Here is a 6,766-nt window from a genome sequence, read left to right on the forward strand (position 1 = left end):
CTGTCCCTGCTCTAGCCACAGTACCTCCCGATTGGCTCATCTAAAGCAGGGCCGCCCACTAAGCTATTTGAATACAGAGTGGAGGGGAGGGGGAAGGGGAGGTGGACCGGTGAGCTAGATTCCCTCCTCCTGCCAGCGTGTTCTCACTGGGCTGGGGAGAGGAGCGGCTTTCGGGTGCGAGGAAATATGCCACGAGAGGCGATGTGACAGCCAGAGACAGACGCACACTGACACAAAGTTCCCCCAGTCGGACTGGAGTATTGCTGGGCTACTACTGCTGCAGCTGGTCTGTTGTAACGGAGAAGGAAGGGCCTCTTCCGACCTGACGGTTCAGCAGCTCAGTTCAGCTCTCTCATTTCGTCTTCCTCTCTTATTTCACTCTGTTTATGGACAATGGGATTTTAACCATGTGGCAGGTAAGGAGGACTGTGATTGATTGTGTGGAAATGTTGTTGTGTGGTCCCTGAGGCTGTGGGGTCTCTGGTTACTTAAAGCAGGGGTCATCAGGAGTCCTCTCCAAAGCTCTTTACATCTAGTGATGATGATATCACAGAGAGAGATGAGTTCTAATCATCAATAACTGGGATTACAGTTACAGACCTAATGATCGTATGACCATGAGGTTAAATAGGCAACATTTCCAGATGGGACTCCCACCATATACTTGTGAGAGGTAGTTCATTTAGTGAATATTCTACTGTATCAATATAACCTATTGATCATTTGTAGAATTTGAGTATGATACACTTTACTTCAAAAACAGTGTTATTGTGTTTATGAGACTAGAACAGGKTTTCTGTTTGGGGTTATTACATAAGTAGTTGTTGTAGTGCCTTGCATATTCAGATGAGGGGACTGTGATATGTAAAATMTTTTTGAAAGCTGGAATACAGTGGGACTCCTAAGGGTGCGTGTCGTGATTGTATCAGCGCAGGGAGCGATGCCTCTGTTCGCTTCCACAATCCTTTTCATGTGACCTAATTGTGGGACGCTGACGAGCTTTTGTCCTCTTAGCAGACTTTATATGAGTGGGTGAGAGATATCGGTGGGGTGTTCACAAAGTTAGTGTGGTGTGAGAAACCTGAACTGTTAGGCTTTTTATTGAAGAGAATTTGGCACACTGACTACGGGGGCGGCATGGATGGGGTGGCAATTGGAAGGATGGCGTGTGTGTGTGTGTGTGTGTGTGTGTGTGTGTGTGTGTGTGTGTGTGTGTGTGTGTGTGTGTGTGTGTGTGTGTTGTGTGTGACCGCAGTGTGTGTATACACATGGGCACTTGTGTTTGTTTATGCTATGTATTTCTGAGTTCCTCCAAATCCACTCAGCATACTGCTGTCACCATGGTGTGATACTGATCACACAGAGTAGGAKGGAAGCAGAGGTCACATCTGCCCATTCAGCGACATGTCCTCTCCAGCCAGGCATGCATTTGACAACAGTCTGCTGAGGACTCCTGTCCCTAAGCACAGTACTGTGGGTCAAAGGCACAGAGATGCTTCTCTAACMTTCTCTCCCCTGGTTCCAGATCTATTTGTTCATGTTTGGCRTGACAATGACCATATCAGGTGACAGACAGCACACATATATCTTGGATCAGGCKTTGCATTTATTTCTTTGATAATGAAGGGAGATCTGTGATTTCAAGATATGGTTGATGCTTTGTTAATAACCTGTTATATAGCGGCGCACAGTCGACTTGGTCAGTGGAGACGAGTGCTTGAGGACCATAGTCTGATAAGCTCTCGTGGGGCCACTTTGACCTGCCACAGGACATGACAGACTGTGGGAATGAGTCACTGTGGGAATGAGTCACTGAACACTGACTTGCTCTGTGTTTGTCACTGGGCATAAATATAGCAACAACAGCATTGTCTGATTGTCTCTGCTTTCCTGTGTCTTTGATGTACGTCTGGTCATGTTGTGTGTCTTGTTGATATAAGGTAATTAGATGGATGGTGACTTAGCTGTTATCTTTGCGTTTGTAGTGGCAGATTTTCAGTTTAGTACAGTTGTGCTGTTTGCTAATTGCAATCTGGGTATCTACCGGCAGGAAATGAGCCACACACAGTTATTTTTTCCAATGCTTATGCGTTCTTTGATTATTTGGTCCAATAGATGCATGAACAATATTTCCATGGTAACTTCTTCTGCATTGAGCCTTTGACAATGAGAGACTTGTTTGGGATTTTGGCTCTGCCTCTTCGATCAAGGAAGTCGTGTGGACCGGAATGCAGTTTTTCAGTTTCCAGCGATCAGCCATAGTCATTCGGCAAAGTAGAGCGAGAACAATTGAAATCGGAAAAGTGTGACTGTAGTTTGATGGTTGCCATTTTGGGGGAATGTGGGATGATGAGAGCCTTCTCTCTCAAGATCCAGAGAAGCAGATTCTCAAATGTATAACGGTGTGTCTTTCTGCACGTCTGCATTGTTGCCACCAGAGAGCGTTCTTTCTTGAAACGTCTTACAAAGTCACTTTGACGGTCATTTTCGTGTATAAATTGAAGAATTTAACGGAGTTCTCACATTCATATCACAAGAATGGACAAACAACAGTATTAAAACAGGCAAGATAATAGAMAGGCTTGTGCATGGKACATTGCACATAAAACCCTGAARAAGAAGGCACTGCGTGCTGAAACKWTGGTTGCTATACCCATTACATATTTGGGAGCATAATTAGTGTGCAACTTTCTTTCATTTTATAGTTTACTCTCCKTTACTCAGCACTTCWACAAAACATTTTTGGGGTGTGTGTCAGCTTATGTCTTTTACTACAGAAAACTCAATAAAAGGTGTAGTATTTGAAGTGTGAAACATAAACAGATATCACTTACACATAGGCTGCTTAAACACCTCCATATGGGTTCATAGAGCTTCTAACTTGATCCATGTGTAGGGTGTTATGTATGCTGTTATGACCTTATATGACTGTTTACCAGGTCAGTTTAAGCATGCCAAGGATAACCTGGGGTCAGCCTCTTGGAGTGTGACTGATGGAGGCAACCAATGACCCGTGGTCTTACTGACATGTCAGGACGAGGGCCCCCCGATCCACCGTGTCTGCAGTCTATAGCGACACCTTCTGCTGGTAGAAATGGTATAAGTATGACTTGACGATGTGTGTCAGAGATAAGACAACCACACACACACACACACACACACACACACACACACACACACACACCACACAACACACCACACACACACACACACACACACACACACATCACACACAGGTGCATCACACACACAACCACGGAAGGACACATGCACACACGCACACACACACGAACACGCACAGCACACACAGGCGCGTGCGGCAACACACAGGTGTAGCACACACTCACACAAACGAGTGCACCACACACACACACACACACACCTTTATGACATTCCCACCTCTGACCTCTAAGACTGTTAAACTCAGTACCGTAAGCTTCCTAGCTCCATATAACATTCCACAGACGCCAGGTAAAGTTTTCCCACTCTCTCCACCCCGGCACTGGTTTTGACTCTGCCAGAACTGGCTGATGAGTGGAGAGGCATATGTCATCCCTGACCCCTCTCTCCTCCTCTGTCACTGACTGACACTTAGCCATGTCTGTGGAAAAAAATAGCTGGGCTTGAGAAATATCACAAAATCACATCAACAGTCTCAGCTATTCTGAAAGGCAGACACTGAAAACATGAAAACATGCACAAACACTTGCATAGTTGCTTGCATAGATCTCTCTCTCTGTCATCTGTCTTATAAGGGAGTGGAGCGAGGTAGAGGGAACGATCCTATACAGTATGATGCATATAGATGAGGAGTTATGTGCTGTTCACATCGCACAGGTCATATAAGATGTCTCCACCGTAAACTGGATAGACTCCACTTTCTACACAAACTCATAACCTCACATATGTGACTCGATTCAGGAAATTAGGCGTATGTGTGGGTCACTACTTCACAGGATAGCCATTTTTTATGCAGACTTGCTGTGCAAACATGCACTCACACGTAAGCATGCAGGCATGCAGGCTTGCACACAGGCACACGCATGCACGCAACACACCACACACATATGCATGCTTGCACGCACACACACACACACACGCGTCATGGAAACCTTTCCATCTGGGCCTGTCAGCTTTATAAACACTATTATCTAAACACATTCTTCCCAATCTGTCCCCAACACAAATGTATTTTTTAATAAATGTTTTTATTATTATTCCATGTCTGGGTCAGTCAGGAGGGGAGTGAGATGAGGATCATAGCCAGAGAGACCCCCCTGAGTTAGATGTGCCAGTTTAAGGTTCCGGGTCCCCCTAATCGCCTGGCTCGCACCCCAGCCTCAAATACAGCGTCCAATCCATTAGTCGTGACTGACCCGATCCTCAACATGAAAGTCCTCGATTGGTCACAGACACAGTGGCAGGGAGCGGATTATGGATAAACAGGCAGGATGTCTAGGGCCGAAACAAAGACAGGCAGGCCGAGAGTGAGGGGAGGGCGAGAGGCTAAATGCTAACGCTAATGAGTCTGACGTACGGTGTGGGGCGGTCATTAGAGGTGATTAGGGGGGCACTGATGCGACGTCATGGGGAGAAGGGAGAGAGAGAGAAAAAGACACTGGTAACAATACACTCTGTATTAGAACTGGTGTCATAAACGTGGAGGGACTGGGCTATGGAACTGTAGCTGTGACAAATCTGTTTTTATGCCAAGACCATAGGGTCCAATAGCCATTTAGTAGTGATATTTTCACACTCTCAACAATGACATTGGAAATATGCCTACAGTATATATTGACATAAAAGCAGACATCAAGGGCATGAAGACTATGCAACAAATGTTATTCTATGGTTCAAAGGTGATGTCAATTTCATACACAATAAAACATCTATAACCTCAGGTAAATTGTAAAGGGGGGGTGGGGGGGTGTCAGCTCCTGAAATAAACTTTAGGGTCAGGAGTTCATCTCAGATGCTCCAACTGTGTGTGTCTGAAAGAGATTGTTATTACTCTTAACAGCCAATCCTCTAATCTACCATTAGGTTATTAAACGTGTTCGGAGAGAAGCAAAAAAAAATGTCAAAAGTCCCGGTAGCTAGAACAATTTATTTCAATTTTTGGCCCTGGTTTGGAAACTATAGATTAWGTCCTGATATATGAASTATGGACATGTAAGCTTTGATTCTTATTATATACTGTATAACGATTAGAAAACTATAATTATTAATTTGTATTTCTTGGTCCCTTTTTTTCAACCCCAAAATAATGCAACAATTTTTTCCCCATTAACAATGGCAAAAGAAACCCTGCTATCTGAAGTATGTATCTCACATCTAATCCCCAAAAGTTGGGCGAGATGTAGACAAGACTGGTTTGCATTTACMCTACCTATAAATGGTTCATTCTCTTGCCCCAAAACACATTGTGCATCTCCTCCTGTTTTTCGCCCATCTCGGTTCATTTGGAAATGGAAGTGCATACGCATACACACACTGATTATGCTAGCTAGGTCAATGCCTTTGACCTACTTTGAGCGTTGCRCTCCGTGGGATGCCACAGTCGCTCACGTCAAGCCACCGGATGGACAATATTCCCCTCCATTTTGTTACAGCAGCTTTCTGCTGGTTCATTTATTTATTTGTTTATTCTATTTTAARTTTCAGCTGTTCTGGGATAACAAGCGTGGGATTACAAAATGCCATCCATTGTATGGGATCTCCCTTTTTCGATCGTCCCATTGTACCGAACTGAAAGGGAATCTTGACCACATATTATTGAATAAGGGGTGTTTTGTTTGGCTACTCMAGCTACAGACATTCAGTAGGAGACGCAAACTTATTATGATAGCATAAGGGCTATTTTTACATCCAATTTCAATATACTGTAGCTTGAAGGCGTTAACCAATCTTSAATCAAATACTTTCCCTTTTTGTCTCAGAGCATCTGCTCTTTGCACCCTTATACTGCATATTGTCTTGCTCTTTCATCTTTCATCCACTCTTCATGAAGTGACTGTTTTTAGAAACTGGAGAGAAAAATGATCTGTTTCAAATGTTACAGATCAAAGATAGTGAAAAAGCCACAACCTCTAGTAACTGAGTTGAATTAAAGATACAACCAGTACCTCCACACAGACAAGATATTCAGAGAGACACAATGGGATATGCACAGTGCTCTAAATCAGGGGTTCTTCAACTTTTTCAGCCTGGGACCCAAATGAGAAATTCAATGTTTTCCTGGGACTCAAGCTCATGAATACTTKCCCCCTTTTGAGGGCCTTAACCGAGCAAAATATTTTAGTGGCCACCCTCTTGAAAGCAAAGATATTTTTTTGTTTGTTTTAAAGTAAATTTCCTGCAATTCTACACATTTTGCCATGTGCATAGAGAAAATAGTGTTTTTTTAAAGCAATTTGTCTGCAATTTTATACATTATGCCATGGGGCAGAAAGAATATGTTGCAATTTCATAAAAAAATTGCATGCAATTCTACAAATTTTGCCATGGGGAAGAGATATATATTTTTTGCAGTTTTGCAGCTAATTTCATGCAACTATACACATTATGCCATGGGGTAGAGAGAATATGTTGCAATTCCATAACACATTTCATGCAATTCTTCAAGACCACATATTGGAGGGTATATAATGGCAGCCCTATTGTGTAGTGACAACTCAATCTGTATATATCTAATATTTTCTACCGCAAAATTGGGCCCATGTATTCACTATGTAACTCTCAAATAAGGTTGTCCACCGGGCGCTCG

General features: G+C 43.4%; 1 protein-coding gene across 2 annotated transcripts in view; it reads left to right on the top strand.

Moving 5' to 3' along the window:
• The first annotated feature begins 113 nt into the window (after positions 1 to 113).
• Positions 114 to 6,766, top strand: part of LOC112067745 (E3 ubiquitin-protein ligase Midline-1-like) — a 47,048-nt gene continuing 40,395 nt past the window's right edge. Inside the window, exon 1 of one of the 2 annotated variants that reach the window (XM_070445911.1) lies at positions 114 to 416. The gene's annotated coding sequence lies outside the window, so the exon portion shown is untranslated. The remainder of the gene's footprint in view (positions 417 to 6,766) is intronic. The other variant, XM_024147352.1, reaches the window with a different exon arrangement.

The sequence above is a fragment of the Salvelinus sp. IW2-2015 genome, linkage group LG12, assembly GCF_002910315.2.
Source record: "Salvelinus sp. IW2-2015 linkage group LG12, ASM291031v2, whole genome shotgun sequence".
Taxonomy (NCBI): domain Eukaryota; kingdom Metazoa; phylum Chordata; class Actinopteri; order Salmoniformes; family Salmonidae; genus Salvelinus; species Salvelinus sp. IW2-2015.